The 13,832-nt window shown below is 43.5% G+C and overlaps 1 protein-coding gene across 1 annotated transcript in view; it reads left to right on the forward strand.

Annotated features, from left to right (window-relative positions):
* Positions 1–5,528: 5,528 nt before the first annotated feature.
* The window catches only part of coro1ca (coronin, actin binding protein, 1Ca), a 33,065-nt gene continuing 24,761 nt past the window's right edge, over positions 5,529–13,832 (forward strand). Inside the window, exon 1 of the mRNA XM_070964124.1 lies at positions 5,529–5,642. The gene's annotated coding sequence lies outside the window, so the exon portion shown is untranslated. The remainder of the gene's footprint in view (positions 5,643–13,832) is intronic.

Below are 13,832 nucleotides of genomic sequence, written 5' to 3' on the forward strand. Positions count from 1 at the left end.
AAAGCAAAGCTAGAAGTTCCCCTGATTGTGTTAGTCAAATGTGCTGTGACATCACATGGAAGGATAATATAAGGCTCCCATTGCTTGTGCATTTGAGGGAGGACTGAACATCACCAAACAACCAACAAAGAGCACTCTGTCGGTCCTGAGAGAGAGCGATCGACTCGGCTACGACGTCTAACTGGTAAGTGTCAGCCTCAACATATGTAGAGATCAGTGTGACATGCATCTCAGTGGAAGAGTAGGGAGCTGTCAAGAGCCAAGGCTGTGCCCAGCTTGTGTCGTACTAATCAGAGCTCAGAGCTGCTAAAACACGATAAGTTGTCTGATTTCCAAATGCTTAGACTTGGGAGAGGTTCCTGGCTCACTGGTTTTGAATTCCTGTCTGAATATGTTGAGGCAGCAGAGCACATGGTTATCAAGTGATCGGCTTGAGCATTCAGGCAGGATGAGACAGGATAATAGAGCAGTTGTTAACAGGGATAGACTGCCTTAGGGGAAGGGGTTCCCCACTCTGACTGAGAGTAGGTGGAGGATAATCAATGAATGTAAATTCCACTGAGGTCTACTATGGTCCTGATTCTGATCCTGAGTCCACCTAATCTGTTCTGCAACCTGTTTTATTGACGCCCTCGCACATTTCTGCTCTCTCTCTGAGCGTCGCAGCACGAAAAACAATGTATTTGTATCTCCTCGCACAGCTATGCCACCATTGTAGGGTGATATCATTAGCTCCCTTAGCCATGTGTCTGGCCAGTGAGCAGGCCTGTCAGATGATAAGACAACGGCAGTCATATGTTGTCACAGAGAGGGGGGATGAGGCCGCAGACAGGAAACAGACTCATGGTCCAGATCATTGTTCATTGTGCCCCACCACGTTCTCCGCTTACTGCTGCAGTTTGGTGGATGAAAACTCATTAAACAATTAGACAATCGCATGGAAAAGTTTGTCTCTGCAACATGAGGCTCACTCCGCTTTCTTGTTAGCTATCACCTCCTCCTACTGCTACTGCTAATACTTTTTGACCATTAATCATCATTAGAGTTGTAATCACCAACATCTAATTATATAAGCAATAACTGCAGTCAACAGCAGGATAATATTAGAGAAGCACAATTAAATACAAAACATATCCAAAGTTAGATTAAAATGATGCAGGGCTTTTTTTTTCCATTCCTGAATGGAATACTTGAATTAACTAATTTTACCATGTGTTCCTCATACATGCAACATGTGGGCACACGCACGCACACACACACACACACACACACACACACACACACACACACACACACACACACACACACACACACACAAAACAGACTTACTGGCACCTAATCAATGAAGTGGGTCACATGAAACCAAACCAAAACGCCGAGAAGAAGTACGAGGAAACAAGCTGGCCTGCAAAATGCAAGCAGTGGGGAAAATGATTGCTGACAGACTGTCACAAGACTTTCCAAGACCTTCAGTACAAACAGAGAGGGTTTAATCAAGTGTTCCTGTTGTTCCTGTCATTCTTAGTCCAAAGATGAGGCTCTATGTCTTAAATTCAAATAATCTATTCAGTTTGCGTGGGTGAAAATATACCATTGCATGGAGCGTGAGAGGAAAATAATGCCCGGGTGATTCTGCTGAATCACGCATCAGTCCAAACAAAGGATTCAAATTCAGTCAGATTGATGCAAAATCTTGTGACTGTAATTTAACTTAAAGCTGAGCAACAGGAGAAGTGCATGAATAACCCAACAGAGGGTATACTATATTAGTTAGTGTCATAAGATGCTCCAATTCACTGCTTCCATGAAAACAGCTCCTGTGTGACCATGAGTTGGTTGCTACATGCTACATGCTACATGGTCTGAAACCGTTTCTAATGTGTGGACAGACATCCCAGGTGTCTGCTCCTCTTCTGTTTCAGCAGCATTCAGTTTTTGGTATATTATTCAAACAGGAAATGTGAGTGGGGATGCTCATAATAACAGAGGCTGTGGTAGAGCACAGACCAGTCATGGTCAGCAGGCAAAAGAAACTACATCTGGGCTGCCCTTTGTAACGCATGGCATAATTTGGGAGGATTGGTGTCTTGTTGTGGTTTTCACACTATGTCTTTCTCTACAGACCAGAATGGGACAGAACCAGGATAAACTGGAAGGGGGAGAGCAGGTCCTCAGTGAAGGATCGGAGGAGACAAGGCCAAGCCCCGACTCTGAAGGTGCAGGCACTCATACAGGTGATGTCATGGAGGGAGGAAGCTCCTGCGAGGAGGAGGATGGTAACACCAGGGAAAATTCAGGAGAGCCAGACGTTCAGGAGTTGGACGGGAGCCCCGGCCAGGAGCCAACAACACCTTCCACCGAGAAGCACATAAATTTGTGGGTGAGTCCTTTCTCTGCAAGGGAGGTGAGACAGGGAGGGGCTGCAGGAAAGGAGGGAGGAGGAAGAGGAGAAGGAGGCAGGACCACTCCCGTGCTTCCACAGGAGACAGACGAGAACCAAAAGAGTAGTACAAGAACCGAGGAGAGAGCCAGAGCATACAAGCTGTACAATCAAATCAAGAGAAAAGAGAAGACTGAGGAGGGCCTTCACACATCCTTAAAGATCAAGATGGAATATCAGGACAAGAGAACCATCGCACATGATGAGAGCCAAGATGAAAGCTTATCAGTTGGAGATGAAAAGTATGGCCTTCCTGTTACTTCAGAGGATGCAAACTTACTCAAAAACGCTGAAGAGGACTCTTTGATGATAAAGATGAGCAGATGTGGAGCTCGTGCAGGAAGTGAGGTGCTACTGTCTGTTCAACAGGATCAGAATGACGACATCATGGCTGACGATGAAGATATTCAACTCTGTGCAGGAACAGTGGGTCGCTTGATTGAGAGGAAGGGACCGCCCACAGCTCAACCCCAACATCCTTTGAAAAACAGTCTGCAGAAAGAGTCTCTATCAGACATGAGTGATACCATTCACTGCAGACCTCCAAAGGAGAGAACAGAGAATAACACAAAGGAGGAAACGCCATCATGTGAGATGAAGCCAGGTTTGAATGACTACTCTTCAACGGACCCAAAGGTCATAGATAGTGATGATCAAAGGGAGTCATTGAGGCCTTATCTACAGATGGACACAAGTGAAGCAACTCCAAATCAAAAGATAGGCTCGAATTCAGCATCAAACCAAGCCTCGCCCACTGAACCCAGTTCCATTTTGGAGAGGCTACTGAAGAGAAATAGAAAGGAGACAACCGCAGAGCTTTCAGAAATAAAAGAGGTTGACATAAATGACAAAGACACCACGGATGTTACTGCAAAGAGGGTGCTTGACAATGCAGCAGCAGAGCTATCTACTGATAAACTTGATCAGTCAGCTGTAAATACACCTCTGTCAGTACGTGACATGAAGGGGTTGAAAGAGACACCACCTAAAGAAACCCTTGCAGGCAAAGATCGTCACATTGAGAGCCTGGGCATGAAACAGACAGACACGTCTGACACCTCAGATGTAGTTTGTTTTCAGCCTGGAGCGGTGGGAAATACCACGTGTGACAGCTCGCTCACAAACCCACATTATTCGAAAGCTGATTCTCAGAGTTCAAAGAAGAACGTCGACCTGACAGATGCTTCAGTCAAGGAGATGAAGCCAAATATGAGTGCCTTAAAAAACTCGTCCTCAAACGACTTACAATCGGCTGTTTCACATGAAAGCAGGTCATGTGAGGTGAGTGGTGTGATCGCTCAGGAATCTGCACCTTCGTCACTGTCTCATGCAAAGTCTCCACCCACAAGAACTGATGAGCAAGTTGCAGACCTGGGCCATTTACTTACAACTGAGAAGACAGATCCCACTACTGTAAGAGTGCCTCTACAAAAAAAGAGTGACAGTCAGAGCAAAGCTGATCTGCAGTTATCTGGTTCTGCATGTGCAGATGATCCATCTGTGAGGAGGAAGAAGGTGAAGGCCTCCACTGAAAACACTGCTGCACCAGCTGTGGAAGCTGGCTCGGTTTTGGTTGTAGCTGGCACGGTTACATCAGAAGAAAGCCACCAGGTTACAGCAGGTATTAAGCGGGATCTTCATATGACACTCAACACAGAAAATGTGACACCAGACCAACCTGAAGAAAAACTTGTCAAAGAGAGCGATGACAGTGTCTCAGTGAGAGATAAATCCCAAAGCACTCCCAAATCTAGGCCTGTTTCAGAACTCATAAAGGAGACCATTCAACTGCATGAAAAACTGCAGCACCAGGACTGGCCAAAGCCCGCTGAAGTCAAATCTGATGAGCAGGGCCAGTCTGTGAAGGTGGCACAGATGAAGGCGGCTTTCGACTCAGCTCAGAAATCCCCAGACAAGGCAATCGAGAGGAAGCCATCAGTTAGAAAAGGTAAGGATGAAATCAAGCTTGCTGCCATTTACATACTATAGAATCAAATGACTAGAAAGTGTGGATAGGGCAGAACACAATGGAGATAACAGGATAGCAGGTAATTTAATCAGTGAGTCATTAATCATTGAAAAGACAATATAACAATAAAATCTGCTTTCCTTGGTGGGTGAACCAGGAGAATTTGGGCTGCTAGTTTCACCACAAACACTTGCATCAACCCTCATCTACAAGACTGATGGAGGGTGAGGGAAAATAGACCGTATGATGGAATACAGCTGTTTTCTTCTGTATAAAGGCTCCGTCATTCTGCATTTGTGAAATAATGCCACCTAGTGGTGCTGTAAAACACTTGTAGTACACTGTGTTCCTTGAATATAATTTTGATATCATGAAATGATACCTAAAGCAGTAATACTGTCCAAACATGTCCCATCGTTCCACTGTCTACCACAAACTGTATATTTTAGATTATATTCATGGACATTAGATGCATCCTGCATAAAAATCTAAGTGGATCAAGGAATTGCTTTCTCAAATAGAATTATTCAGCAGAAATATCTGTGTTTATATCCTGATATTCAGAATCCATATCTTACCCAATTTCACTCACAATTGCACATACACACATAAATACACACCTATTTTGCCATATTTTATTCATTAGTATTTTCTCACCATGATTTTTATTTTATCTATATATTATGGGTCCTCTTGGCTTTTGCTCCTAAATAGTGTCAGATGAGTGAGTAGGATACACTTGTGTACCTAAAAGAAAATAACATCAAACCTATTAGTTGATTAAATTACAGTTAATTAAATTGTATCTTTAGTTGATAATAATATTATAATGTATTATATTATAATATAAGCATGATGAATAGATGGTAAAAAGATTAAAAAAAAACAATACGTGCATCACAATAGCACTGGAGATAAAGGCACCATAAACTCACAACTGATGGTGATTTTCTTTAACGGGGAACCTGGAGAAAGGAGGCGTGAGTTAAGATCCCTGTTATCCAAAACGTTATTCTGATTGGCTAGCGCTACTGTCCGTCGGAGGCCTCTTATCCACACCGGGCTCGCCAAGCCTAAGCAGTAGGCGGTACGAGCGGCAGAGTGGGGAAAGAGCGCACAGAGCGAGTGTCAGCATAGCGGCGGCTCCGGCAGAGGGTGGACTCCAGTGGGATACGCGTTGGGCTGTGTTATATCATTCGGCTTTCCGGAATACTTTCATTTCCCTCTCAGAAGGTAGGTTAAAGATTTTGTGGGTTGTTTTTAATCTGTTAGGCTGTTCCCCTCTTATAGTCGGTTGCAACGGTCTTCGTTTGTTCGCCTCCAGCCACCCAGACGGGAAAGTGCATGCGCTAGCTAAAATGAATCAGGATCTCAGGAATGGGAAGTGTTTTTTAGCTAGCGCTAGCCTTCGGCGGCGGGTAACGGACAATGACAAAAAGTTTCTCAGCGATAACCAGAGAAATGGCTGTTTTTGAGCACAGTTTTTGTTCCGTCTGGTGTTGGGTGGATAATTCACCCCATGAAATGTGCTGCTGAACGTTATTGAGCGGGGTGGGGTGGCTAAGCCACAGTGCGGCAGGAAAACTTATCTCCGTGGATCCACATACACGGAGGTGCAGGCAGCAACAACCGCGCCCTGGCCCTTGGCATCCTGCTTGTTAATCTAGACTATTCAAACTGAACAGTAGGCAGCAGATATATAAAAAATCTAAGATTTAACTGTTTCATTTCATAGAGGATTCTTATTTTGTTAAACTTTAAATCCCATATCCGCGATATTCATCTAGATGCCAGGTTCAGATTTGACCCACTAACACACTGGTGTGGAAGATGAATGGAAAAGGGTCAAAGCATAGAAGTGGTCGTTGCACCCATGCTAGCAACTGCAAATGTTGCCGAGATGCATAATCACTGTGTCCCTCCACCAGCTCTGCTTGTTTGGCCGTAACACGTGGAGAGCCGCTGGGATGAAATTATGCAGAATCTGTGCAGATAACGACCTCAGCCTCCTCCAGTACTCTCAGTCAGTGACAGACAGAAATATCGTGCGGCTGCACCTGACTGTTGTTGAGTCCATCAGTTTTATGCTGACAGATGTTTTTAATTCTGCCCTTTTTACAATAAATCAAGGGTTTGGTTCAGTTATGTTCACGGCAAATTAAGACTTTATACATTAATTACTGAAAAGTCTTGCTTGTGTTAAAATGTTGAAGTTTCCACAGATGTTGTAATTAAATTGTGTTTGCACATTACAGGAAAATTTGATGTTTATGGTGTGTCATAAGATGGTCTGCAACTATAGATTATCATTATTGCTGTTGTCTTTTCAAATCTGGTACATATTCGATGATGCAAAAACAGAAGAATTTGACAGTTTTGGTCGCAAAAATGACTCAGTTAATTCATTTCCTGTCCCCTCCTCCAATCAGTTAATTGAGTGATTCTTTCAGCCTTGGTCACAAGTATTATGATTTAGGCTCACGCTTAAAATCTGACTTTGTTCTGCCTCGGAGCTGTGAGCAATGTGATTTTCAAATACCAATGCCATTCTAGAAAAGCAGTATACTAAGATTTGAAGCAAATTTGAAGGTTGCAGGGCGCTCCCCTCCTCGTTTAGCAGTTGTCAATAGTCCCTCCAGTCGAGCCTTGGTGGCTGGTTGTTGACCGAAGTAGTCCTTTGTGTGACCCCTCTGTCTGAAAGCCACCACCGGCTCATTTTCTTGCTCATGACAATAGGGCAGTTTGGGGCAGCGTGATTTGAATATATTGTCCCTGTCTTGAACTAAGTTACTTAGCTTCCGTGTGTGATCAGCGTTTGAGTTGCAGGAGTTTCCCTGGCCGCTGAGACCCACTGTGGGATGCAGAGCAGGTGAAGGCTGACAGAGCGACCCCAGGGTCAGCAGTCAGTGGTACTACAGCTGTGTTTGGGCTTGTTAACCATTCCAGACGCATCAACCTCTGCTGGTTGTGCTGCAGTACAAGGTCTTTAGAAGTGCATAGCGTGCCTTTCTATGGCTGGGCTGAGAGAGGAAGTGGGTCAGGAAGCAGAGGGAAACTAAGCATGAGATGCGAGGGAGTGTTGGTTCCTATCGGCTGCAGCAAGGCATGCTGTTGTGGGCTGTAGTGAAGTCTTGAATGCGTTTTTAACATTGTGAGTTAGTTTCAGGAAGATCGTTACATTTATATCCAGTATCCAACATATCCATTACATTTATTTCATTAGTGTTGATGGAGGCTGTTTACTGCCAGTCATGTCAAATCATTGTTCATTATTGTGCAGAAATTTTTAAGAAGTAATAATTCAGGCTTTGTTTTATGGACGAGGAAATGCGTACATAAGATAGAAAGTAACATTCTGATATCTCCTCTGTTCTTAAATCAGTCTGTTTGAATAATCAGCTTTGCGTAAAAGAAGATAAATATTTGGTCAACGGTTCACTCTCAAAGATTGCATTCCTGTAACATGTCTGACATACCTCAGTTTGTGTCCATTCCTGCCTGTGCAAGATGTTATCTCAGCCCACACTTTCTGCCGGAATCCCTCAGAATGACATGCCATAGCTTGAAAATTCAACTAATTTATGACTTACATCACAGGTTTGATGTGCTACAAATGTATTTCTTCAGGCAAGATGTCCAGTAGGTTTTTCTGAGGTCAGGTGGGAAGAAACATCTCATTAACCAACCACCTACTTGGCATATTGGTGTGTTTGTTTGGACGAGCCTGGTGATAAAGAGGATCACTTGTCTAAATCTGTCCTGTTAATTGCTTACACAGTAGAAAACAGACACACATCCCACCAGCAGTGGATTTAAAAGCCACAATTAGTAGTGAACTGTAAACTATGATTTCCTTTCATTAGCATTTATGTCACAGAGTTTTTAGAAATAAGTTTGGTTGGATTCTCAATCAAAGATCGTGTTCCGAGTTCTCTCTCTAGTTTTGACCAACCTCCTCTTTTGCTTTTGTAGCTTAGCAATTCCAGCAGACGCACACGGACTAATACTATTTCTTCCACTGGCCTTTCCCACCACAGCTGACAACATCTGTTGAAATGGAGCAGCGGTTTGTGCATTGCTCATTGGGGGAGGGGGAAGTAGCTGATCAGGAAGAGGAAGGGACATGCTTTGTACTCTCAGGCTGTAATATTTAGGGATTGACTTAAATTTTTTGTCCATTTGTCCTCTTTTTGTGGCATCTGTTCTGTTGATCACCCGATAGGAGAGGTGTAAGCTGTTGTGTTGGCAATGCAAAAGCAATCCTACACACAGAGACTCATAAAAACTAGAGCTTTTCCTGTTTTGAGTACTTTTATTGGGTATCTTATAAATCTTGACTTTTAAGTAGCATAAGAAGTTTTGGAGTTCGTCTTTTAAGTCTCATAGCACAGACATCGATGGAGAGGTGGGGAGGAGGTTTGTGCGAGAGTGCAGTTTAAGGCATGGTCAGTGTCACACTAAACATTCAGACTTTTTCTGACACTTTTATGTTTCCTATGTCTGAATCTAAAGAGGAAGTTGGAAAAACCTCATCATTTTACTTCTGGTGTTGAAGCCTCTAGTCAGTCTGTCTGACACACTACATGCTATTGATACATATATATTACCATTACCTAGTTTGGGAAATTTGATTGGAGCTGTTAATTGGTTCTGTTTGTGTTATCTAGCTCTGAGTTAGACCTCGAGCCACATTGCCCATGTGTCTGCAAATCTCATTTCCTCTCGCAAGTACAAGAGAATAGAATAGCATTCCTTGAAACACTGGTGCGTAATGTATTGTGTTCCAGCATTTAAATCGAGCGGAGCAAAGGCTGCATGGTCACTTGGGGTTGCAGAGAGGTGAAAAAACAGCACCTTATCTCATTGTTGCAAAAAGCACTGGAATGTAGCTGGAATCTGATTACAATGGTGGTCCGTGGCCTTGGTTACAGGACGGGGATTTAGGTGGCGTCTCGTGCGGTCTTGGTGACAAAAGGCAAAAGGCAGCCAGTGAATGGGAAGCACTGAGGCAGCATCACTGATGTGTGTGTGTGTAGTGGCGGTGAGGGGTGGCGTGGGCCGCAAAGTGTGGGAAAGAAAAGTCTGTGAACATTATGGCTGTTAAGTCTCTAAAGTCACAGTCTGGAACTTTCTTACAATAAAATGCCGGTTCTGTCGAATGCGTATACATCCATCACATGCTGGACTCGCCTTGTATTATTGGCCAGTTAGCCTTCCATTTGCTGGAGGGATGTACCTTATATGCTTGACCAACAGTGACCTGAACAGTGGCTCCCGAGATGACGCGAGCAGCTACATTGTACGGAAGCCGGTAATTGCAGCAATGATGAAATACACCAACAAACAAAGGAATTGCAAAATGAAACATGTAGCAGATAAGACCTGTTGAGAAACATGGCTGAGCCTTGTTTTATTTGCTGATTGCATGTAGCCGTTTCAGGCTCTGTGCATGCCCTTGGCTTTAAACTACGTGCCGTTTTCAAGATAAATGGTTGAAGATGATACAAATGGGTTGTGATGTACTTGACAGAGGAGGCAACAGATGAACACAGGTGTATACTTCTGCTTTATAGTGAAAAGATGCATGTTATTGTTTTACATGTTACTGCACCTGCTGCAGCCACTTTGTATGTTTTGTAGTGTTTAAGCCTGTTGATTAATCAATTAGTCAAACAGTTCTCCTGAAAATTAATGGTTTTAATCAAGGTTTACCAAGGTAGAATGCCAACCTTGTGCCTTACAGCTTCAGCATAATGTTTTATTTATTTATTTATTTACTTACTTATATGTGTGTGTGTGTGTGTGTGTGTGTGTGTGTGTGTGTGTGTGTGTGTGTGTGTGTGATTGATGATTTCTGTTTGGACGTGTCATTGTCTCAGGCTGCACCTTAAGGCTATGGAAGGACTTGTGGGGTTTTGCCACCTTGTCAGGCTCAACCAGTCTGTTTTCTGTCAACAGTACAGTCCATAACCCTTCAGGGCAACAACCGCAGGAAGTAGCATTTCAGAGACATTTATAGTGGGCATGTGTGATGATAAAAGCTTATGGAATAGTACTGGTAATACCTTGTAATACACAGTATGCAGTGTTTTTGTAAAATACGGCAGACTGGGGAAATGTGGAGACCGTTTAGGCTTTGTCATAATTCTGCTCTAATTCTGCTGCCCCTCCCTCACCGACATCAGCTCATCCTGATTTGTGGCTGGGATTTTCATGTTATGTCACATCTCATTCACCAAGCGCACTATGAAGCACTGAGCATCAGGGACAGTTTAGCACCCCAGCAGCTAGGAGGTGGAAAGATAACAAGGCTGCCTATACAGTTTGTATTGACAGACGTTGTTCACTCTTGTTTTGGCTGTTTGGAATAAGGCTTTATCTTTGGGTTTCACATTGCCGTAATAGGCAGTGAGTTTTAATCCTGGTAATGCTGTTTATCTGCCGTAGCAGGGATCCTATTGTCCAAGTGTTGTAGGTAAACACTTCAGTAAATCTCATCCCCGTCCAGACGTTTCTCTTGGAAATGAAGCCTGAGTTTTGTCTTCTGACATCTCTGTAAACAACAACTTCTTTCCTACCGCCGTGTCTTTATTTTCAGGGTGGGGCAATGATATGCAGTGATATTACTGTTTAGTGCCTTGACAAAGAGAAACTAGTTGGAGTACAAATAGCTGTTGACAGAATGGGGGTGGCCCCACGTTTTAATTTCAGTGTGTGAACATAACTGAATGTGACAGGGATAGGCAGCATTACATGTCTCCTGTCACTGAGGACGTGTCTTAATGTTGCATGTTGATGCACATATTCCAAAATCTATACACAGCCGCTTCCAAATTTTCCCATTTGGAAATTTAGATTTTCCAAGACAATGGTCACCCTCAACTGCCTCATTGACAGTTACTGAGATGATGGACAAGGTGCTCGTTCTTCCAGCAATAGCAAATGTTATAGGAGGGACATTCTGGCACACAGACCAAACATGAGCCCTCCGTAAGCTTACTTTTTTTTTTTTTTACTTGCTTCCTCTCTGTAGCTGTTTTGCAGTCTTATGTCAGAGCAAAACAATTTCCCGTTGGTTTAATGGAAGGCAGCAGTACTGTGACTGTGAGGTAGAGATGAAGGAAACCGTCCACGGCCTAACACACGGAGCTCAACCAAGAGCCTGAATTCTTCCGTTATCACCTTCCTTTTCCACCACATCGTTTGTGTTTGTAGCCTTGAAAGTACGATCAGAAAATACAACGAAAGTTAAGTGTAGCCCTCGATTTGCCATGACACCCACATTTCCTTAACAGAATTGTCAGATGTAAATGGAGTTGAGGGATGGAGAGAAGGATGCTAAAAACTGTGTCACACTGGTCCCATTTCCTGTTGGTGATTTCCTCAGGCTGTGGGGTCCTCCTTCTGTCTCTGCACATCAAGGTCAGCTCTGCTGGCTCAGGAGGCGATAAGGTACACGGCTCTCTTTTCACCCGATTTGCCCAACAGATACTTGAGGTCTTTTTGCTTGAATTAGGGCTGCATCAGTGAGCTGTAAACCTCAGGAGAGTGTCACTGAGTAATATGGCCTTCCCCCAAGGTGTGTCTCTATCTCTCTCTGGTGAATGTCTGAGGCTGTCAGACTGGTGCCAACCTTTTACTGCCTTCGCTCAGCCCCTGCTGACTTGGTTGCATGCAAATGTCATGATCATAATTATGACATTAATGTTTGGGAGAGAGAATGGGTCATAAAATCTGAATACTAAATACCTGATTTACAGGCTTCAGCGTTGACTCTTTAATTAGCTCCTGCAGTTATTTGGAGGTTTTTGTGTTTTATGGCTTTGGTTTTTATCGTTTTGATGGATAGAAATGTAACTGTAGCATTCAGTTTTGAATTATAACTTGTTAATTACCTTTTGATCCACTGGGTGAGGAAAATTGCTGCTGTGATGGTTGTTACACTAGATGCTCCCAGTATTTTGAGAGTGACTGTCTTCTAGGGCTGAACAATTAATCAAAATATTATCGAAATCGCAATATGCAAAAATTCCAGTTTCCACTGAAATTGTGACTCATATTTTAATCACTATATTACTGTGTTCAGTAGTAGTTCAAGGTCTCTGTGGTAGCTGCAGAACTGTAATAGGAAGTTGGCCATTTGGATAAGACTTTTGCTAGTTTTGAGCAGAATAGCCCTGCACCTCTGGTATTAGCGTATTGGTACCGGGATTAAAATTTTGATTTTTTGTGAATAATTAAGCGCTATGTTAATTTTTGTTGCCTCATAATTTGCCTCACAGAACCATGTACGTGCAAACATACTTTTTTAACCAGAGGTGCCACGTCTACTGCTTTGATTTTGAGGGCACAATCAGATCTCTTCCGCTAAGGTGATGGGGGGGATGGGGGTGCATAGACTACTTACCCTTCGCCACGTTATCACTTCTTTCATGGTGCCCTACCCTAGACAGTACTGTTCAACACTGCAGTGCTGATTAGACTGAGCTATTACTGAGTCTAACCCAAGGCTTCAATTTCAAATAATGTGAGAAGTATACAAAGGAAGTAAGATTTAGACGTTTACAAAGCACCTTTATTATTATAACAATAAAAACGGTTCATTTCAAAGAGGCATAACCTGTCATACATGCTCATTTTAATCATGCAACCTTAGTAAAGTCCTTTAATAAAAATTGCAAAATCAAAAGTCACTAGGCCCTTGAAGGTACAAATATTAAATGATAAAAACCTTATTCCAAGGGAAGCCTCTGACAAGAACAGTATCTGGCTCACTGGCTGTGTAAAACTATTACTCAGATATATGAAGCAGGGGAGGACCCCCTCCTGGTCATGCCCATGGAGCCTTGTCCTCCTCCACAGCTCTCCTCAGGGGGATGGCTGTGGAAGACATCTGTACTTCAGCCTCATGGACTTCACTGTGTCCTTTATGTGGTTCTATCTGCATGAGTTTTCTCTAGCTCATCCAGTACCGAGCGTGCTGGACGGCCAGCGACACACTGTGAGCTCTGGGCTCGTTATGCACACACGACTCTAGAGAGCTGATACATGCACTGCAAGCTGTCATGTCTAACCTACAGTTTTTGAGACTGCCACAGTGCATAATGATGGTCCCTACGGCTCTTCCATCATAAGTTCACTGCCTCTGAGTGTGTGTCTAAGGTGCTGGCCGTGCGCGCCCACGCACCGTGTGATATCCTTCTCCGTTCACACCTTTGTGTTTCAATGAGTTCATTTGCCCTCCCGTCCTGCTCTGCTTGTGTTTTGGAGCTTTTGCAGTGCATAATTATCGTGCCCGCTCTCACACAGCAGCAGGTAAGCGATACGAGTGGAGTGTGATGCCTTCAGACAGGGCTTGGAGTAGGCGAGAGTCATGGCGCAGCTTATGTTCCCCTTTCCCGTGTTCTCCGTAATTAAAAAAAG

The sequence above is a fragment of the Chaetodon trifascialis genome, chromosome 6, assembly GCF_039877785.1.
Source record: "Chaetodon trifascialis isolate fChaTrf1 chromosome 6, fChaTrf1.hap1, whole genome shotgun sequence".
NCBI classification, from domain to species: Eukaryota; Metazoa; Chordata; class Actinopteri; order Chaetodontiformes; family Chaetodontidae; genus Chaetodon; species Chaetodon trifascialis.